This window comes from Sus scrofa, chromosome 1 (genome assembly GCF_054392235.1).
Source record: "Sus scrofa isolate SSC_HxYL_T2T_F1_AM1 chromosome 1, Sscrofa_HxYL_maternal_Yorkshire_Landrace_v2.0, whole genome shotgun sequence".
In the NCBI taxonomy this organism is placed as follows: Eukaryota; Metazoa; Chordata; class Mammalia; order Artiodactyla; family Suidae; genus Sus; species Sus scrofa.
In genome coordinates this window covers 188999713-189023296 of record NC_139383.1, presented here as the reverse complement: position 1 = coordinate 189023296, position 23584 = coordinate 188999713, and the positions used below count along the sequence as shown (strand labels likewise).

Genomic DNA, 23584 nt, shown 5'->3' with positions numbered 1-23584 from the left:
AAAAAAAAAAATTGCAGTTCTTTTTACCTAAAGCAAGAAAGTAAAACACTAAACACTACAACAACAACAAAACAATAAAATTCTTCAGTGGCAAACAGGGGAAATGCGGGTTTTTTCCTCATATATATTTTTTTAATTTGAAACATTTATAAGCCACAAACATAATAAGTAAATTAGAGCAAAGAGTGTGGTAGGGGTCAGGACATTTAGATATCAGACATGTTGAAATCAGAGATCCATTCCTGATGGGACATTAAGGTGAAGCTGACATTTAATCTCTCTGCTTTATAAGTTCTCTTTATTAGCTTTTATCTGTAATGCAGTGAAGTTTGCACAATTATTCAGTACTTACAACATTTTGACACATTCATCAATAAAAATGTACAAGACCCTAAAAAAATCATTTAAAATTAGCATTTAGTGCCACTTACAAGTAAGCTTTTAATTGGTAGAAGGAAACTCTGCATGCAAAGGGCTTATTGTATGTCACCTTTAATTTACTGCCATGGCAAGTTCCATGCTGACACTTCTGTAAAGTCATTACTTATTTACCTCACACCAAGAACACGGCATGCCTTTTAATTCCCAGACTATCGTAAGTTTAACCTGAATATCTTTAGAATAGTTTTTGGCATTAACTCTAATGATGAAAATGTAGATGTTTACTGATGAATAATGCATACTCAAAATCTTCAGGCCATTAATGTGTTGAGAGCCCTGATAGGTCAAATAAACTGATTTTGTTCTCCAAAAAAAAAAAAATTGGGAAAAAAATTCCAAAAAAAATTTTGTCAATGGCAATTTGGAAATATATTTAAACAGAAAGTAAACTGAACTACTTTAGCACTTGTTAAAAAGTTCTAATTTTAAACCAGACAGCCATCTCTTAGAATTAAAGGCTCAGTTTTCACATGATAACAAGTAGACTTAACAGAGTAGAAGACTTCTAGAGCTAGTATTTTGTGGCTGGTCTGGAACTAGGTACAACATGGTCTTAAATAGATATTTGGTTTTGTTCATTTAAAAATATCAGGTATAAGAGTTCTGTTGTGGCTCAGTAGTAACGAACCTGACTAGTATCCATGAAGATGTGGGTTTAAGCCCTGGCCTCATTCAGTGGGTTAAGTATCCAGTGTTGCCATGATCTGTGGTGTATGTCACACACATGGCTTGGATCTCATGCTGCTGTGGCTGTGGTATAGAACAGCAGTTGCAGCTCTGATTCGATCCCTAGCCTGGGCACCTCCATATGCCACAGGTATGGCTCTAAAAAGGAAAATAAATAAATCAGGTATAAATTTTTTCCTGAAATAAAGCAAAATAAGTGAGATAAAAAATGACTTTATAAATATATATGACACAAAATACATATAATGTGAATATATTATGTATTTATTTACATTCCACATTTATATGTAAAATGTTAATAATACAAATTTTTTTAATAATCACAAATACTCTGGGTTTTAACTCTTATGTACTTCTTAGTCTAAAATTTATCTTTTTTTTTTTTTTTTGGCTGCATCTGCAGCATGCAGAAATTCCTGAGCCAGGGATCAAACTTGTGCCATGAAAGTGACAATACCAGATCCTTAACCCACTTGGTCACCAGGAAACTCCTGTCCCCATTTTAGATTTGTCTTTTAATAGTAACAAAGACACTCCCTCAGAATAATATTCATAGATATGATCCTGTTGAATTTTTAAAGTATATGAATAAAATGGAGAACAATGTTTACATAAAATGCTTATTACACATGATGATGTCTATGAAATCCTGTCTGCAGAACATGCATATTTTCCATTGGTGTTGTTTTCCATTAGTAACTGGAAATTTCATCTGCCAGGTTCTTTGATTCTGAATCACAGCAAAACTTTATAGGATTGTGGGGTTTTCATGGTAGTCCCTGCTCATTAATAAAATGGCATTCATGTGGGAGATAATTATCCAACAATTGAAATAACCACAATCCATTTTATGCCAAAAAGAGTATTATTTACTAAAACATATTTTAATATATTTTCAGATACAGAAAAATGAACTCATGATTATTTATTTTATGGTTGTCTTCATTCTTTGCTCCCTAATACTGTGTAAAATATATACTTATTATGTAATGGGAACCTTATTTTAAAATTTGGCTTATTTCATATATCAGTGTTAATAGTCATTTTATAATAGAGAAGAACAACTCTGACTCCATATTAGATCTGTTCATTTTTTGTTAATGTTACTTTAGCCTTTGTACTCCGTTGCCTGTACTTAGTCATGCTCTACACTTTTTGTAACCGAATGTTGCCTATACTTTGAAATATACAGTATAGTATGTCACGGAACAACTTAATCTTCTGTCATGTCTATTCAATCAGCAAATTTTAGAATAACTGTGTTTTTATTTGTAATATTTACACATGATTTAAGGATATTATAAGAGAGAAAAAGAAGTATAAACTGGATTTTGAATTGTGGATTTAATGTTTTTTCAAATGCGTGTAGAGAAAATTTTCAAGAGTCCACAAACAGAGAACTTTTTTTTTTTTATGAAAGCAATTTTATTTTATTTTTTTTTTCTTTCCCCACTGTACAGCAAGGGGATCAAATTATCCTTACGTGTATACATTACAATTACATTTTTTTCCCCACCCTTTGTTCTGTTGCAACATGAGTATCTAGACAAAGTTCTCAATGCTACTTAGCAGGATCTCCTTGTAAATCTATTCTAAGTTGTGTCTGATAAGCCCAAGCTCCCGATCCCTCCCACTCCCTCCCCCTCCCATCAGGCAGCCACAAGTCTTTTCTCCAAGTCCAGGATTTTCTTTTCTGAGATGTTCACTTGTGCTGGATATTAGATTCCAGTTATAAGTGATATCATATGGTATCAAACTGTTATTAAAAATTCCAATTTAATCAATGACATTATTCTCAATCCAAAGCTTTCAGAGAAACCTCTTTATAATTAATTAATCTGATATTATATTGAGATATTAACTAATTGAGATATTAAAGTAACTGAGAAATTGTTGAGTGTTTGCTGAATATAGAATCCCTGTGGGCTGCATTTTTAAGGATAGAAATTTATATTATCTAGTGCAGTGTCTGCGCCATCATAGGAACATAGTACCAATCTTGAAAATAATGAACAAAGAAGGAAAAAAGAACACACAGTCTCTTGTATCCAAATATTCTAATTGTTTGTAGAGGTGCTTCTACATACATAATTATGCGTAGAGGTAATTTTAATTAAATTGAATGAAAGGTATAGTTTAAAGTGCTTTTAAATTATAAGGTAGGGAATACTTGAATAAGTTTAATATTTTCTACATGTACGATAAGATGAAATTTTTAAAAATCATACAAAAACATCAGTCCACCAAACATTTGAAACTTAATTAGCTAGAAAATTTAGGTGAATACCTTTTTTATAATTTATGCTTCCCACAATGAGCAGCAATCACTCTAAAATGCCAGTGACAGCAAAAACAAAGATCGAAGTTGTATGTGGGATGAATTATACATCAGGAAGTGTTTGGAAGCATATGGGTCATACACTATGGAGAATAGAGGAATTTCAGGAGAGAGGGCACTGGTTAAATAGAGGCCATACAATGGGGGCAAGGGGTGGGGTATAAAGTTGGTTACCAAAGCTTAGATAGGACAGGTTCAAAGTTAAATTGAGGTGTCTAAGTTAAAACAAAAAACTTGATTATAAGGAGAGGTCACAATTCTGACTGTGACACAAGAAACAGAAGGGGAAGTTGATACAAAGCCAAATAAGAATCAAAGTAGGAAAAACTAAAAATCTCCTACAGGTGGTTCAGGTAAAATGCTGATAGGTCATAGTAGAACTTCTTTTAAATACACACAGCTCTCATTTCTACAAATCTTAAGGAGAAGACACATATTCCAAAGGCTGACAAAAGTGATGCTCTTTGCTGGATTATTTAGATATGACTATGATGCCTTGTCTATTAGTTTCCCAGAGTTGCTGTGATGAAGAACCACAAACTGAATAGTTTGAAAACAATAGAAACTTATTGTCTTATAGTTCTTGTAATAAAGGTCCAAAATTATATAGCAGGACCATATCCCCTCTGAACCCTGTAGGAGAGAATCCTTTCTTTCTCCTACCTAGATTCTGGTAGTTGACTGCAAGCCTTTATTGCTTGACTTGCAGCTGCAACACTTCAATCTCTGTCTTCCTCATCACATGACTCTCATTTCTCTGTGTTTGTCTCTGTGTTTCTTCCACTCCTCTTGTAAGGAAAGGCATTCCATACTCTAGTATAACCTCATCTAAATTTATAGCTTAATCATATATGCAAAGGCCCTACATACAAATAAGGTCAAATTCACAGGTGCCAAGAATTGATACTTAAGCATATATTTGGGAGGAGGGGTAATATTTAAGCTTTAACTTTAAAAAAAATTTTGGCCACACCCATGGCATATGGAAGTTTCCAAGCCAGGGATAGAATCCAAACTGCAACTGCTACCTATGCTACAGCTGTGGCAACACCAGATCCATGACCCACTGCACTACAGTGGAAGCTCCTAACATGTTGTTTTTTACTAATCAAAACAGCCCTATTATGAATGTGAAACTTAGCAAAAACAAAGATCAAACTTAATAAAGTAGAATAGAGGCTTCTGAAAGGTAACAAAGGGAAGGTGATTGATTGGCACAATGCTAATAGTCAATTTAAGGCCTGCCTCTGTGATAGAAACTGTTCTCACTCCTTTAGAAGTACTGACACATCTTTTTTTCCCTCATTATGATACTGAGTTTGTAGTTTCCTATTTATTTGAATATGAAGAAACCAAATCATAGAAAGATCAAAATTGCTGTGATGTGTTGAAGCCGGACTTTGAACTCAGCTACTCTTGTCTGAAATCTATATGCTTAACCAGGAAAAGACTTCAAATTGCAAGCTTGTCCCCCAGATTCCTATGGATTTTTTTTTTAATCAGCTACATACCCCATTTCCCCTTTTGATTAGCAGTATGTGAGGTGCTAATGGGTAAGATGAGGTTAAATGTGCCTTAGGACTGCCCACAAAAGGATTACCAAGTTTACAAACTATAGCTGGCTCCAGCCTTGTATTAATATATACTCATATGCATTCTTAAATTTATATTTATTCTCATTAAAATACCTACTTCTCATAAAAAAAGACAAGCTATGGAATGGGAGAAAATAGTTTAAAATAATGCAACTGACAAAGGCTTTAATCTCTAAAATATATAAAGAACTCATGTAACTCAATGGCAAAAATCCAACACCTCAATTGAAAAATGGGAAGAAGACCTGAAGAGACATTTCTCCAAAGAAGATATAAAGATGGCAAACAAGCATACTCTCAACATCACTGAATATTGGAGAAATGAAAGTCAAAACTACTATGAGGTACCACACCGGGCAGAATGGCCATCATTAATAAGTCCACAAATAACAACTGCTGGAGAGGGTGTGGAGAAAAGGATACCCTCCTACACTGTTGGTAGGAATGTAAATTGTTACAACCACTATGGAAAACAGTATGGAGTTACCTCAGAAACTAAATATAGAACTACTATATGACCCAGCAATCCCACTCTTGGGCATATATCCAGACAAAATTTTCTATGAAAAAGATGCATGCACCCGTATGTTCATTGAAGCACTATTCACAATAGCCAAGACATGGAAACAACCTAAATGTCCATCAACAGATGAATGGTTTAAGAAGATGTGGTATATATATACAATGGAATACTACTCAGCCATAAAAAAGAACAAAATAATGCCATTTGCAGCAACATGGGTGGAACTAGAGACTCTCATACTAAGTGAAGTCAGTAAGAGAAAAAAAAAGACCATATATCACTTATATCTGGAATCTAATATATGGAACAAATAAATCTTTCCATGGAAAAGAAACTCTTGGACTTGGAGAACAGACTTGTGGTTGCCAAGGAGGGGGAGGGAGTGGGATAGGCTGGGAATCTGGGGTTAATGGATGCAAACTATTGCATTTGGAAGGGATAACCAATGAAATCCTGCTATATAGCACTGTGAGCTATATCTAGTCACAATGTGACAAAAAGAATGTATATATGTATGTGTGACTGGGTTAATTTGCTGTATAGTAGAAAACTGAAAGAACACTGTAAACAAAATATAATGGAAAAAATAAAATTCATTTAAAAAAATAAAATAAAATACCTACATCTCTCTATCTGAGATTATCTGAGTGAATTATAAAGTTATATATACTCCCAACTTCCCTAGTTATATATTCCCCCAACATATTTCCTAGTCTAATCTATACTGGGATAAAGAGTTGAAGAACTAACATTTCAGCTAGCTACACTTAAATTTGTTACACTTAAATATTATTTTTATGAAAAAATTTATATAGATAGACAGGCATACATAAACAAAAATAATTGTAGAGGGATGGATCAAGATGGCGAAGGAATAAGACATTGCACTCACCTTCTCCCACAAAAAAATTAAAAAAAAAACCACATCTACATGTAAAATAACTCTCACAGAACATCTAAGAAATGCTGGCAGAAGAACTTACAATCCAAAAATGGCAAGAAACTCTTGATATAACCGTGTAGAACAAAAGAAAAATGAGAGCGTTAGAGAGAGAAAAGGAATCAGGACTGGACTAGCATTCTTGAGAGGGAGCTGTGAAACAGAAAAGGAACCCACATCCTGGGAAGCTGCCTAACTGACAGGGTGACCAGCTGAGATAGAGGGACCTCAAAGTTGGTGCAAAAAGCACAACAGCTGTACTGAGGAGGGCAAAGTAGAATGAGAGCTGCGCAGATCATCTGTACCACTATCCCAGACATCACAGCAGGGCAGGGGCTGGACACTGAGACAGGCTCTGGAAGTCAGTTCTGGGGAGAGGACTAGGGTTGGCTGTGTGGGGACAGCCTGAGAGGCTAAGGAGTGGGCTGCCATGAGTCAGGGAGTGGTGTGCTACAGGCTGGGGAGTGGAACACCATGCTGGGGAGATGGTCTGTGCCTGCAGGAGGAGTAAGGTGCCATTGTTGGGTAGGGCGAGAGGAGGAGGGGTGTACCACAATAGGAATCTCCCTGCTCACACACCCATGGGCTCTCAGAGAGTGGGGCACTTCTTGTGCAGGCTACAGGTGGTCTGGCATCTCTTGTGTGGGCTAAGGACAGCAGGGGGCTAAGTGTGATGTGGTGCCTCTTCTGTGATCTACAGGTGGCAGAGACAGACTTCAGCAGTCATCTTGGAGGCCAAAGGGAAGTGTGGCCTACCACCACCAGGGGCCTGTGAGTGGGCTCCACCTATGGTCCCAGTCACCTCAGGGGTCACCAAAAAAAAAAAAAAGAAAGAAAGAGGGAACTGCAACAAAGGACCACACATTGTTGCTCTCACTCCCCTGGGAACACACCCACCCTGCAGCTGCCACTGCCAAACACTCTGGGCAGAACCCAGGTGCTTCATCACTGTCCCTTCCCAAAACCCTACAACTAGGAGCAGCTGGTACAGCACCTCCTGCTTGGGCTAAATGGGATGGGGTGCTTCTTTAGTGGTCTGCAGGTGGCAGGGCAAACCACCATAGCTATCTCTGAGTCCAGAGGTGGGTGTGGACTACTGCCACTGGCAATCTCTTAACAAGAACCTCTTGCAGCCCCAAGCACCTTAGAGAGCACGACAGAGGAAGACATTGCAACAGAACACCAGCTTTTGTTACTTTCACTCCCCTGGGAGCACACCTGCTCTGCTTCTGCCACTGCCAAATGCTCTGGGCAGTCCCACACGCTTGATCACTGTCCCTTTCTAGGAACCTACTACTAGGAGCAGCTGGTGGAGCACCTCCTGTGTGGGCTAAGCAGGAAGAGATGCTTCTTGCATGGTCTACAGGTGGTGGGGGGAAAACCACTGCATTGTCTCTGACTCCAAATGTGGGCATGGCCCACCACCACTAGGGGCCTATGAACAAGCACCTTGCAGCCCCAATCATCTCAAGAGCACCACAGAGGTGGGCACTGTGACTGAACACCAACTGTTGTTGCTCTTGCACCCCTGGGTGAACACCAGCCCTGCTATTGCCACTGCAGAATGCTACAGACAGTGCCCACATGCTTGATTTCTGTCTCTTCCCAGGATCCTGCAACAAGGATCAGCCAGTGCATCACCCCCTATGGGGGCTAAGTAAGACGGATGCTTCTTGTGTGGTCTGCAGGTGGTGGGGGAAACCACTGCAGTAATCACTGACTCCAGAGGTGGGCATGCACTGCTATCACTAGGAATCCCTAAACAGGCACCACTAGAAGCTCCAGTCACCTCAGAGGAGGACACTGCAATCAAACATTACCTGCTGTTGTTCTAACACACTTGGAAACTCACACAACTTGCTGCTACCATGGTCAAATGCTCTGGGAACCTTGTAAATCTGCCTAAGGCCCATTACCACTTCATAAGGCCCTGCAACTAGGAGTAGCCTGTGCCACATTCCTGCAGGTCCTTGCTGCTGTTAAGAGCCAAGCAGCCAGGCACTGACTACTAGCTCTATGCATTGCCTCCTTCTCCCTGGAAACACACTCAGCACCCTGGGGATGATAGCCTGCTCACACTGAAGAAATAGACAGCAAATATTCAAACTCTCACACCAAAAATAAATAGTAACACCCCTACAATATACAAAGGGGTTCTCTTGCATAGAAGTAGCCTTACAAGACTACAGTTTGGCTTCCCTAAACTCACAGAAAAACAAAAACATAAGTAAGATGAAGAAGCTCAGAAACCATTCCCACTTAAAGCAACAGGAGAATTCACCTGAAGCAGCAAACAATAAAGCAGACCTCTGCAGTCTGATAGACAAAGAGTTCAAAAGGGAGATAATGAAAATGCTGAAAGACTTAAGGCTGAATATCAATGAATTAAGAGCAGATAGGAATAGCAATGCAGATTCCTTTAGAAATGACCTAGAAAATATAAGGACATAGAAAATTCATTTGCAGAGATGCAAACTCAGCTAAAGGCACTAAAAAGCACAATGAATAATGCATATGAAAAAATTAGTTGCTTGAAAGAATAATTGAAATCACCCAATCAGGACAGCAGACAGAAACCAATTAAAAAAACATATAAGATAATATGGGATAATATAAATCAGGCCAATCTATGCATAATAGGAATTCCAGAAAGAGAAGAAAAAGAAAAGGGGATTGAAAATATATTTGAAGAAACAATGTCTGAAAACTTCCAAATCTAAAGAAAACTGATATCAAGACACGGGAAGCACAGAGGGCCCCAAACAACTTAAACCCAAATAGCCCACACCAAGACATATTATAATAAAAATAGCAAAAGTTAAGATAAAGAGAGGATTCTAAAGGTAGCAAGAGGAAAAAAAAAAAAAAAAAAAAAAAGCAGTGATTATAAGGGAACTCCCATAAGGCTATCAGCTGATTTCTCTTTGGAAATACTATAAGCCAGAAGGCAGCGGCAAGATATATTTAAGGTTCTGAAAGGAAAAAATGTCAAGCCTATAATACTCTATCCAGCAAGAATATCATTTAAAATAGGAGGGGAAAATAAAGAGTTTCTCCAACAAACAAAAGCTGAAAGCATACAGCAATACTAAACCCATTCTAAAAGAAATACTGAAAGGGTACCTCTAGATAAAAAAAAGAAGTAAGAAAAAATAGGATGGAGGAAACCACAATTGGAAAGCAATCACTTAAATAAGCCAGCATACAGATTTAAAAGAGGGAAAAAAAAAAAACTAATGTAAAAGTGATGATAAACACAAGGAGGAGCAAAAGGACAAACATTAAGATGTTAAAAAAATGACTTCAAGGAAAGTAAGAAAACATAGACTCTTTTTTTTTTTTAATAAAATGTTTGAGCCTATATAACTATCAGACTAAATCAAGCAGATACAGGAAAGGGTTAACATACTTAAAAAATAGGGCAACCACAAATCAAAACCAAACATTACATTCACAAAAACTAAAAAGAAAAGCACTCAAGCATAAAATAAATGGAAATATTCCAACCAAAAAAAAAAAAAAAGAAAAGAAAAGAAAGAAACAAAGGAGAAACAGAATCAACTGGAAAACAAGGTTTAAAAAGGCAATAAATACATATCTATCAATAATCACCTTAAACGTCAATGTACTGAATGCTCAATCAAAAGAGAAAGAGTGGAAGATTGGATAAACAAACAAAAATTTACAATCTGCTGTCTGCAAGAGACTTACCTTAGGGCAAAGGACACATATTGATTGAAAGTGAAGGGATGGGAAAAGATATTTCATGCCAGTGTCAGAGACAAGAAAGCAGGAGTTGCAAAACTCATATCAGAAAAAATAGACATTAATATGAAGGTCTTAAAAAAGACAAAGGAGGATACTATTTAATGGTAAAAGGATCCATTCAAGAATAAGATATTACAATTGCCATTATACATGCCCCTAAGATAGGAGTACCCGGATACCTACAACAAATACTAACAGACATAAAAAGAGAAATTGATGGGAAGACAATCATAGTAGGAGACTTTAACACCCCACTCAAATCAATGGACAGATCCTCTACAAAGAAAACCAGTAAAGCAACAGAGATCCTAAATGATGCAATAGAAAAGTTAGACTTAATTGACATATTTCAGGACATTACATTTAAAAATATCAGACATATACATTCTTGTCAAATGTACATGGATCGATCACATACTGAGGTATAAAGCTAACCTCAACATATTTAAGAGTGTAGAAACTATTTTAAGTATCTTGAAACTTTGAAAGCAACCACAGGAAAATAAATTAAAAAAAAAACTAACTATATGGAGACTAAACAACATGATACTAAAAATCCAATGGGCCAATGATGAAATCAAGAAAGAAACTAAAAAATACCTCCTCGAGCCAAATGATAATGAAGACAGAACAACTCAAATCTATGGTATGCCACAAAAGCAGTGCTTAGAGGGAAATTCATAAAAATTCAGGCCTTCCTCTAAAAAGAAGAAAAACCTCAAATTGACAAATGAATGAATTATAAAAAGAATACACAAAACCTAAACATCAGCAGAAGGAAGGAAGTCATAAAGATCAGAGAGGAAATCAATAAAATAGTGATTCAAAAAAACAATAGAAAAAATCAATTAAACCAAGAGCTCCTCTTTGAAAAATTAAACAAAATTGACAAACCTCTAGCCAGACTCACTAAGAAGAGGAGAAAAAAACCCAATTAAACAAAATCACAAATGAAAAAGGAGAAATCACAATGGATATTGCATAAATACATAAAACCACCAAAGAATACTATGAATAATTGTATGCTAGCAAATTTGACAACCTAGAAGAAATGGACAACTTTCTAGAGACTTACAACCTGCCAAAACGGAATCAAGAAGAAATAGATCAACTGAACAGACCGATCACTAGAAATGAAATTGAAGATGTCATAAAAAAACACTCCCTACAAATAAAAGTCCAGATGGCTTCATAGATGAATTCTACCAAACATACAAAGAGGAAATTATACCCATCCTCCTTAAATATTTCCAAAAGGTTGAAGAAGAAGGAACACTCCCAAAGACATTCTATGATGCCACCATCACCCTAATACCAAAACCAGAAAAAGATACCACCAAAAAAGAAAACTATAGGCCAATATCTTTGATGAATATAGATGCAAAAAAATTCTCAACAAATTTTAGCCAACCAAATCCAAAAACATATCAAAAAGATCATACACCACAACCAAGTTGATTCATCCCATGTTCACAAGGAAGGTCCAACATACACAAATCAATCAACATCATGCCCCATATTAACAAAAGCAAAGTAAAAACCAAATGATGATCTCAGCAGATGCAGAAAAAGTATTTGACAAAGTCCAAATCCATTCATGAAAAAACTCTTACCAACCTGGGTATAGAGGCAACTTACCTTAACATAATAAAAGCCATTTTTGACAAACCCACAGCCAATATAATACTCAGTGGAGAAAAGCTGAAAGCCTTCTCACTAAAATCTGGAACAAGACAAGGATGCCCACTCTCACCCCTGTTATTCAACAGAGTACTGGAAGTCCTAGCCACAGCAGTCAGACAAACAAAAGAAATGAAAGGCATCCAAATAGGAAGAGAAGAGGTAAAACTGTCACTGTATGCAGACGACATGATACTATATAGAGACAACAAAAGGACTCAATACAAAAACTACTTGAACTGATCCACAAACTCAGCAAATCAGCAGGATACAAGACTAACATTCAGAAATCAGTCACATTTCTGTATACTAACAATGAAATATTAGAAAAAGTATACAAAAATACCTTTTTAAATTGCACCCCAAAAAGTCAAGTACCTGGAAATAAATCTGACCAAAGAGGAGAAAGACTTAGATGCTGAGAACTACAAAACATTAATCAAGGAAATTAAAGAGAATACAAAGAAATGGAAAGATATTCCAAGCTCCTGGGTTGGAAAAATTAGTATTGTAAAAATGGCCATACTACCCAAAGTGATCTACAGATTCAATGCAATCCCTATCAAATTACCCATGACATATTTCACAGATCTACAACAAACTACCCCAAAATTTATATGGAACCACAAAAGACCCAGAATTGCCACAGCAATCCTATGAAACAAAAACAAATAGGAGGCATAACTCTCCCAGAATTTAGGCAATATTATAAAGCCACAGTATTCAAGACAGTGTGGTACTAGTACCAAAACACAGACAGTCTAATGGAACAGAATAGAGAACCCAGAAATAAACCCAGACACCTATGGTCAATTAATCTTCGACAAAGTAAGCAAGAATATGAAATGGGAAAAAAAAGACACTCTTTTCAGCAATTGTTGCTGGAAAAACTGGACTGCCACATGTACATCAATGAAACTAGAATGCACTCGCACACCATGCACACAAATAAACACAAAATGGCTTAAAGACTTAAATGTAAGATAAGACACCTCCATATGCCATATCAAACTCCTAGAAGAGAATGTAGGCAAAGCAATCTCTGATATCAACCCTACAAATGTTTTCTCATGTAGGTCACCCAAAGCAACAGAAATAAATGCAAAAATTAATAACCAATGAGACCTAATCAAAATGGCAAGCTTTTGTACAGCAAAGGAAACCATAAAAAACCAAAAAGACAACTTACAGAATGGGAGAAAATAGTTTCCAATGATGCAACTGACAAGGGCTTAATCTCTAAAATATACAAACAACTTATACAATTCAACAGCAAAAAAGCCAATGACCCAATTGAAAAATGGGCAAAAGACATGAATAGACATTACTCCAAGGAAGATATACAGATGGCCAATAAGCACATGAAAAAATGCTCAACATCACTGATTATTAGATAAATGCAAATGAACACTACTATGAGGTACCACCTCACACCAGTCAGAATGGCTATCATTAATAAGTCCACAAATAACCAGTGCTGGAGAGGGTGTGGAGAAAAGGGAACCCTCCTGCACTGTTTGTGGGAGTGTAAGTTGTTACAACTACTATGGAGAACAGTATGGAGGTACCTTAGAAAACTATACATAGAACTACCATATGACTCAGCAACCCCACGCTTGGGCAAATATCCAGACAAAACTTTCCTTAAAAAAGACACATGCAGGAGTTCCTGCCATGGCTCAGTGGTTAACGAATCCTACTAGGAACCATGAGGTTGTGGGTTTGATTCCTGGCCTTGCTCAGTGGGTTAAGGATCCGGCTTTGCCATGAGCTGTGGTGTAGGTTGCAGACGCGGCTCAGATCCCATGTTGCTGTGGTTCTAGTGTAGGCCGGTGGCTACAGCTCTGATTCAACCCCCAGCCTGGGAACCTCCATATGCCATGGGAACAGCCCAAGAAATGGCAAAGAAAAAAAAAAAAGACACATGCACTCTTGCATTCATTGCAGCACCATTCGCAATAGGCAAGATATGGAAACGACTTAAATGTCCATCGACAGTTGATTGGATTAAGATGAAGTTGTATATATTCACAATTGAATACTACTCAGCCATAAAAAAAGAACAAAATAATGCTATTTGCAGCAATATGGATGGAATTAGATACTTTCATACTAAGTGAAGTATGTCAGAAAGAGAAAGACAAATACCATATCACTTATATCTGGAACCTAATATATGACACAAATGAACCTTTCCACAGAAAAGTAAATCATGGACATGCAGAACAGACTTTGGTTGCCAAGCGGGAGGGGGAGGGACTGGGATGGATAGGGAAATTGGGGTTAATATAAGCAAACTATTGCCTTTGGATTGGATAAGCAATGGGATCCTGTTGCGTAGCATTGGTAACTATGTCTGGTCACTTGTGATGGAACATGACAATGTGAGAAAAATGAATGTATATATGTATGTGTGACTAGGTCACCTTGCTGTGCAGTAGAAAATTGATGGAACACTGTAAACCAGCTATGATGGAAACAATAAAAATCATTAAAATAAAAAATAATAATTGTGAACAAAAATAAATATACATTATACAAAACATTATCCCATATTTGTTTCTAATCCTCATGGTTATTTTAGAAGCTGAATATTTCATCACATTTTTTTTCATATTTTATTGAAGCCTTCATTGCTGGATAATTAATGGCAAAATTCATTTGTTTTTGAAGCTCAAAAATAACATACTGAAAAACAGTTATCAAACTCATAGGCCAAGGAAAATGTGATAAATATATTTTTAAAATAGTTTCCTATTTTATTTCCTTCAAAATAAATCAGGCTAAATCTGACATCTGAAATGTCACGTGAAACTTTATTTCCCTCTTTTTGGTATTTGACTGCTGAATTTTCTAAGCTTCTAAGATATGCTGCCCAGTTGGGTGGAGTACCAGCAAATGAAGAAAAAAAATGGAACACATAAATATATGGTTTGAAGCTATGAGAAAGTAGTTGAATTAATGCAAGCTCATCCATTGGTGTTTTGTTTTGAGGGATTTTTATTATAGTCAGTAAAAAGGTGGGGAGAAAGATTGGGCACTGAGAAATTAGACTCCATCATCACCAAGGGAAATAGCCTTATCCAAATTTTAGGAAATGAACTGATTTTTTTTTACTGTCTTGATTAGGAGGCTTAAAGCATATATCCTTTCTTAAAACATGCAGGCACAGCTGGATCGAACTACCATGGCTGGCTGACCTACCAATCTTGTTGAATAGACAAACAAAGACTTTTGCAGACCTTAAAGCAATTTCTACAAACTGACACTAAAAAAAAAAAAAAAAAAAAAAAAAGGTCTGGTTCAAACTGCTCCTTTTGATTGCTTCCGTGGGCAAATAATGGAGCAATTAAATCAACCTACTACAAATAACAGTAACACTGGGGAATAAAATTGAACTTGAAGTGAACTAAAGTGCCAGTAAGGGTAAAATATTTTTACCCTTGTCAAGGAAAAAAGCAAACAAACAAACAAACCAAAAAGCCAAAAAAACAAACACAGATTTCCAAAGTGATACTTTAAAAAAATAAAGCAAAAATTAAACGCAAAATACAAAACAATGCAGGAACATTGTTTCCTAACAAATGGAAGAGCTGTTAAGGTTGCTGTCTGAACATGTTATGGAACTTCATTATTAATGAAACTGTCTATGGAACCTCCAGTAATTACACTGCTCCTTCCCTATTCAGATGTAACATCTTTCCAAATTGAGTCTTGGAAATTCTAACCACTATTCTTTTGTGCTGGAGTGTATCTCTCAGTTTGAGGGATATAAAATAACTCACTGCTGGGAAATTATGGTTTCATTTAATTAAAAATACTTTCTTTAAGCTTTCTTGAAATGCTCCACACCTAACTGGATACCTTACTGTAACATGACTGCTATTATTGGTATGAAACAATTCTTTGAGAGATGGGAAACATTTGAGATAAAAAATGGATCTTAGTTAAAGCACTTTATAGGGAGAGGAAAGCAGTTCAGAACTTTGAATAACTGTCTTTAACATGGCCTCATAGGTTTCCTTTCTCTGCAAAGTTCTTTCACTGCAAAAAAAAAAAAAAATATTTGTGGAAGACTAGAAAAGACAAGAACATATGACTCATGACTTTGCTAATAATTATATATTGTGCTGAAAGGATTGTGATTACTGAAGAATAAGCTACCTTAAAGTAAAACAGAATTAATATTAAATTCTTTGAGTATGTCAATTTAAACAAACCCAAGACAATCATGACATATTACAAAATCTCATTTTTAATCATATTTGTAGATTTGGATAAGAAATGAGACGCAGGAAGAAAATTTAAACACTGATACTTTGTTTTACTTTTTCTCTGGTTTTAATATGAATTTAATCTTTCATTTAATGTATATTAATTGATGATCCACTGTGAGCTAGGTGCTTACCTGGATGATAAGATACTATTTCTTTAAGTCTATCAAAGCAGTTTATTGATAAAGACCGTGAAGAGTTTTTTTAATCATGAAATATTGTAAACATGTGCCAAAGTACATAAAGAATTTCCATGTACACAAAACTAAGCTTCAGGAAATAAGAACCCATTGCCTATCTTCCTTCATATGTTCATTCTCTTACTTCTGCAGTCCCCATTGTATTTTGAATCAAATCTCACATATCTTATCATTTATTCAATGAATTCTGTAATTATCTATAAAAGTACAAGTTTTCTTTTTTTTTTTTTTTTTTTTTTTTTTTTTTTTGCCATTTCTTGGGCTGCTCCTGCAGCATATGGAGGTTCCCAGGCCAGGGGTCGAATTGGAACTGTAGCTGCCGGCCTACACCAGAGCCACAGCAACGCAGGATCCAAGCCGAGTCTGCAACCTACACCACAGCTCACAGCAACGCCGGATCCTTAACTCACTGAGCAAGACCAGGTTTCGAACCCTCAACCTCATGGTTCCTAGTCGGATTCGTTAACCACTGAGCCACGATGAGATCTCCAGTATAAGTTTTCTTTAATAGTTTTTTTTTTTTATTTGCAAAATCACTCTATCATTATCACACCTAAAAATTTTGTCACTCAACTCTATATCATCATATACGTATTTAATATTCAAATTTTCGCTTCTCTTTTATTTTTTAATTTTTTGGCTTTTTAGGGACACACCTGCAGCATATGGAGGCTCCCGGGCTAGGGGTCGAACACCTGGCCTAGACCACAGCTCACAGCAGAGCTGGACCCTTAACCCACTAGCAAGGCCAGGGTTGTACCCACAACCTCATGGTTCATACTCAGATTTGTTTCCACTACGCCATGATGGGAACTCCCCTCACTTCTCTTTTAAATGTCATAAAATCAAGCTTAAAAGGACTTTGAATATGACCCAATAAAGTCCACACATTGCCCATGTGTGATATGGCTCTTAAGTTTCTTTAAATCTATATGTTCTACTTTCATCATGTTTCTCCTCTTCTTTCAGTTTGTTAAAAAAAAAAAAAAAAGGTTATTTGTTCCATAGTGTTTTCTCATTGTATAAATTTTGGTGCTTGCATCCCATGATGAATTTCAAACACTTATCTGCCTTCTGTTTGACTTAAAGACTTGGTAAGATATAGAAATGTCTTGGGGAGACAGTTTTATAAGTGGTTTAAGTGTGTTCTGCCATTTGCAAGCACATAATATCTGCTGGTCTCATATTTTGGTTAACAGCCTTTGATACCCAATTCTTGGAGTCATTGTTATCAGAAGTTGTGAAATATTCTAATTTTAGTATTCTTTTTCATTGGAGTACTTCTTTAAGGAGAAATATTTCTTTAAATTTACTATTAAGTTTTACACTAGTAGCATTTTTAGGAGGAAAAGATACATACTTGATTTTTTTCTCTCAAATTGGCTATTTAAAAATAATATATTGTTTTACTAACAACTTCAAGTTATAAACAGCTACTTTTTAATTGTCAACAACTCTTGGATCTAAACATACTTGACCAAGCTTCAATCTCTTAGAGTTATTTTCCTTATATAAATGTAATTGTAGAAATCACTCTATCTTTACTCATGTGAGCTACATTTGACCCATGAAAACTTCTGACAAGATTCAAGTGCTCTTGCATAGCTTTCTTGTGCTCTGTCATGACAAGATACTTCATAATCATGCTGTGCATTTCCTGCTCCAGACCTGGGGTCATCAACTTTTCTTTGTGTAAAGAGAATTATCCCCATTTCAAATTTGCCTAAGGTTTATCATGATTAGATCCACAAGTTTAATTCCAGATTGTCACATGTCCCATATCAGGTCCCTCAAGGAATACACATCAGGAAGCTTACAAAGTCCATCTGCTTCTCATTGTGGATATTAATATTTTCACCCAGACAAGGTATTTTCCTGTTTCTCCACTTTATAGCTACTATTTTCTTGCTTGAAACTAATAAAGAATTTGTGGGAAGATACATTCAGACCATATAAATATCCTGTATTTCATTTTAAAAAATTCTCCTAGGTTTAGCAACCATTAATGATTCTTGTCTGAACAAATCTTCACTATGATGGTTATAAAACGATATTTTTCCACCTCCTATAATCTCTTCACATTTAGAGGCTGTCAACTGACATTCTACTATGAGAAAAAGCCCTTCAGCTTCTCCTTTTGTCTATTTATTTGTCTGTTTGTATAATTATGTTTGCTCTATACACATGGATTTTGACTTTGTTGATCAAATTGTCCAAGATTTAGCCAGCAGGTGTCACAAAACTTCCTCCTGAATCCTTATGATATGTCCTTATATATTTATTTTATTTATTATTATTATTTTATTCTTTTCTTACTTACTGGTATAACAAAATTTCCAAACTCATGTTGTGCCTATCCTCGCCAGCTTTAGAGTCAAAACATTTTTTATGAAACCAGAGCAAATATACCATAATAATAATCTGATAAGTACATTATTAGAAAGTAAAATTAGAAGTCAATCTCTGCTATGAATAAACATGAAAAAAATCCTTAGCAATATTTTAGAAAATTATATTTTCAGCAATATTCCTTGGTAATTAAGGACAATGATTGCAATATAGCTACCACTTCCAAAATTTTCCTCTCCAAACCAAGAGAAAATGGTATAATCTCTCTTTTATTCCTAAAAGAATCAAAAGTGAAAATTAAGTAATGTAAAATTATAACTATATCATCATTTGAAGACAAATAATGCTGAAACTAAATAACTATAAATGAAAAGAGGAAAAATAAAACACCAAGTTCCAGGGAAAAATATCTCAGGTTACTATACTACTCTTGCCCAGGCATAAGACTTTGAGGCAGGCAAAGACAGAATGAGAAAAACTGTGGGAAAGAATAGACGGAGACTAGTCAGAGGAGCCTAAGGATGACCTGCAATAAGCACCAAAAATACTAAACGCATCCAAAATCTGAAACTTCTGGAAAAGTGTCTGGGCACATCAAGGCGTAATCTATAGAAAAGAGATTTTTTTTTATATAGATATGGTTTAAAGAGGGTGTCACTATTTAAAGTGGCAGGTATGATTTAAAAGGGGAGATGATATCTAAAGGGACAGGGTACATTTAAAGGGTGACTGTAAAAATCTCCTATCTTCTGGGGGAGAAAAAAGGCCAAAATTAAGGTAGAAACACCCTTTGGCAATAGGATTGTTTAGAGACAAAGAAAAGTAAGACAATTTCAGGGTTCTATAGGGTAAAGAAAACCCATATAACTAGGAAACATCATCATGCTTCTACCAACCAGCCAAAAACAAAAGTCCTGGATTGTGCTATATTGACTAAAGGTAAGAGATATTTATGGTTCGTGCTCTGGTACTATGGATAAGAACTCTTTGATTAACCCTAGACTACAAATATTTTCTCCTATGTTTACTTTTAAATGTTTTATAATTCTTTCAGATTTCTGATGTGTTTCAAGTTAATATTTTTGTATAAGGTATAGAGTTTAGGTTGAGATTCAGTTATTTGTATATGGGTGTCATCAAATAACTTGCATTCTGTCCAGTCTTTATGGTTTCTTTCAGTGGGAGCAACAAGGCAAATTTGGTTATTTTGTCTTACTAAGAGCCTCCACTATCTTCTTTAATGGAAAAACAATGGAAGCATGACTGCTAAGATCAGAAACAAGATAAAGATATGATAGATACCATAAAACTGCAATCAATTATAAAAATAAGTCAAATGATAAAATAATTCAATCAAACAGCAAAATATAAAATTAATGTTTAAAAAAATCAATGGTTGTTCTTTTACAAATAATAAACAGAGGACATAATGGTAAGAAAAAAAATCAATTTACACTAGCAACAAAAAATTAAGTATTTAAGAATTTATTAAGAAACAGGGACAGTTTATCAGAAAAATTTTAGACTACACCTGAAAGATGCAAAAATAGAATTGAATAAAAACAACACATTTAAAAAATGAAAATTAGCTGTGTACTAATATGTAAAGTTAATACAATACCGATTAAAATGCTGCCAAATTATCCCAGTGAGTGGATCAAGGTAATAGTAAAATTCATACAGAAATATAAACATGCAAGAATAGGCAAGAAAAGGGGACATATATCATTCCCAATTTCAGTCTCCCTCACAAGAAGACCAACTAAGAAGTGTCCATAGACAAAACATACCTGTGAAAATCCCAGCAGTGGAGGTTGTGGATGAAGTACCCACCTGGACCACAGACGTAGAAAAGGATGACATTAGAAGAGTAAAAGGAGTGGTTTCAATTTGACTGCATCACCCCTCCCTCAGACCAGAACAGACCTGAATCTAGAGGATCTCTCTGCATCTATGCTTTCTCCAGTAGCAGAAAAAAAAAAAAAAAAAAAAAAAAAAGAAAAGAAAAGAAAAAAAAAGCCCAAGGTGAATATCTAACTTGCCTACTCTTGAGGGAGGCTTCTCAGGAGGCCCAGTTGGTTCTTACCTAATAGAGATCACTAAGGGAATCTGCAAGCCTAGACAACTTGGAATCAGAAAGGGATGGAGAGGAAGGTGAAACTTATAACAACCATCTCTCAAATTTTGGCTAATTGCATTCTTGGTTATACCAGTGACCAAGAAGTGATCCCAGCCTGAACACAAATACCTGGCAATCAAAAGCACATTCTAGGGCCTGCCTGGGCAGGCAAGCAAAGTCAGAGTACATTCCCCAACTGCTGAGCACAGCCTCCAAATTCATCCAACCAGGAAACTTTGTCAGGCAGCCCAGACAGCTTTGGAGTCAATTCTACAGCTTCACTTGGATAGGAAGCCATGCCAGTAAATCTGCTCAAACCTTGAGCATAGCCTCTGGCCCCATATAACCAGAAAACTTGGTCAATGAACCAGGAAGCCTTGGAGCCCAGCCTATGAGCTTGCTCTCATTGGGAAATTCAACCTTCAGCCTCATCCAGGCAGAAAGCATAGCCATACAACTGAATTGTGTAGCAGAGTCTGTAGCTGAAACTGATCAGGAACTAGAAACAGTGGCACTTCTCAGCCATAGAACACAGTCTCCAGCCCCACTCAACTACAGAATACACATGGAGGCCTTGCCTGACCAAAAAGTCTGGCCAGTAATCTCACCCAACGGTAGAACACAGGGAGTTACTCACCTGATCCTGAAGCCCTGCAGTACTGCCCAACTTAGAGGCAAAGCTGCAGCCTGGCCTCACCTCAGAGCACAGCCTCACAGTCCTGTTTGACAGTTAGAAAGATTGAAAAAAAGGAAAACCTCAAATACACAAACTAACTTTACCCATCAAGAAACTAAAAATACATACATACATATGTATATACGAATAATTAAGACTAAAGTTACTAGAAGGGAAGAAAAAAATATTAAAGGAGAAGTAAATAAAATTGAGAGTAGAAGAATAAACAGATTAACAAAACTAAGAAATTGTTTTTTGAAAAACATAATTGGCACACTTCTAGTTATACTGACCAAGAAGAAAAAGAAAGGATGAACTCATATAAATAAAATTATAAATAAAAGAGGAGACATTACAACTGATACAAAAAGAAATACAAAGGATCATAAGAAATACGAAGGATCATAAGAGACTAACATAAATAATGATATGCCAACAAAGTGGACAACCTAGAATGAACCGATAAGTTCCTAGGAATGAACAGCCTATCCAGACTGAATTACAAAGAAATAGAAAATTGGAACACACTAATAATAAGTAAGAAGACAGAATAAGTAATGAAAACCTCCCAACAAAGAAAAGTGTGGGACAGGATGCTCAATGGTAAATTCCACTAATTTTTTAAAAAAGAAATAATGCTAATTTTTCTCAAACTCTTCAAAAATAATAAAAAGGAGGGAATTCTCCTAAACTAATTTTATGAGGCCAGCATTATTCTTATCAAAACAGATAAGGACACTACAGAAAAGAAAACAACAGGTCAATATTCATCATGAATATGGATGTCACAGATGTGGCTCAGATCCTGCATTGCTGTGGCTGTGGTATAGGCCAGCAGCTGATTCAACCCCTAGCCTGGGAAATCCCATTATGCCATGGGTGCCACCATAAAAAGACACACACAAACCCCCAAAAAGTTGAGTGAAGAAGGAATACACCTCAAAAATACAAAGGCAAGTATTAAATATATAACAACCCACAACTAATATGCTACTTTAAAGGCTGGAAGCTTTACCTCTCAGTCTGAGAACAAGACAAGGGTGCCACTTCTTAACACTCTTATTCAACATAGTACTGACATCATAACCAGAGTGATCATGAAAGAAAAAAAAAGAAATCAAATTGTAAAGGAAGAAATAAAATCGTATCTGTTTGCAGAAAACATGATTATGTATACAAAAAACCTTAAAGTCTCCACCAAAAAACTCTTAGAACTAGTAAACGAATTCAGTAAAATTGCAGAAGACAAAATTGACACATAAAATCAGGTATGTTTCATACACACTACTATATATAAAATAAATAACCAACAAGAACCTACTGTAAATCACAGGGAATTATACTCAGTAGCCTGTAATAACCTATAAGGAAAAACAACACTGTAAATCAACTATACTACAATTAAAAAATCATTTATATTTTTATACACTATCAACAAATTCTGAAAAAATAAAGAGAACAAGGTCATTCACAATAGCATTAAAACAATATAATACCTAGGAATTAATTTAACCAAGGAGATGAAAGATCTGTACACTGAAAACTAGAAGACATTGGTGAAGGAAACCAATGGTACACTTTTAGTGGGAATGTAAACTGGTACAGCTACTGTGGAAAACAGTATGTAGTTTTATCAAAAAATTAAAAATAAAACTACTGTATGATCCCACAATCCCACTTCTGGGTAAATACATGAAAGAAATGAAAATAGAATATCAAAGAGATATGTACACTCCTATGTTCATTGCAGCAAAATTCATGATAGCAAAGTATGAAAGTAACCTAAGTGTCCATCTTTAAATGAATAAAGAAGATATGGAATGTGTATACAATGGAATGTTATTCAGCCATAAATGAGAAGGAAATCTTGCCATTTGCAATAACATGGATGAAACTTGAAGGTGTTATACTGATTGATAAAAGTCAGATAAAGAAAAACCTGCTCTTTTATCTAATATGTGGAATCTTAAAAAAAAAAAGGAATTCATAGATAT

At 35.7% G+C, this 23584-nt stretch overlaps 1 long non-coding RNA gene across 13 annotated transcripts in view; it reads right to left on the bottom strand.

Annotated features, from left to right (window-relative positions):
• The window catches only part of LOC146406913 (uncharacterized), a 709993-nt gene that overhangs the window by 553257 nt on the left and 133152 nt on the right, over window positions 1–23584 (bottom strand). Inside the window, exons 1-2 of one of the 13 annotated variants that reach the window (XR_014841494.1) lie at window positions 20882–21041; window positions 20586–20628 (exon numbers count right to left, since the gene is read on the bottom strand). The exons of the other annotated variants lie outside the window; for them this stretch is intronic. This is a non-coding gene — a long non-coding RNA (uncharacterized LOC146406913). Of the gene's footprint in view, window positions 1–20585; window positions 20629–20881; window positions 21042–23584 lie in introns of those variants that run through there. 13 annotated transcript variants of the gene reach the window in all.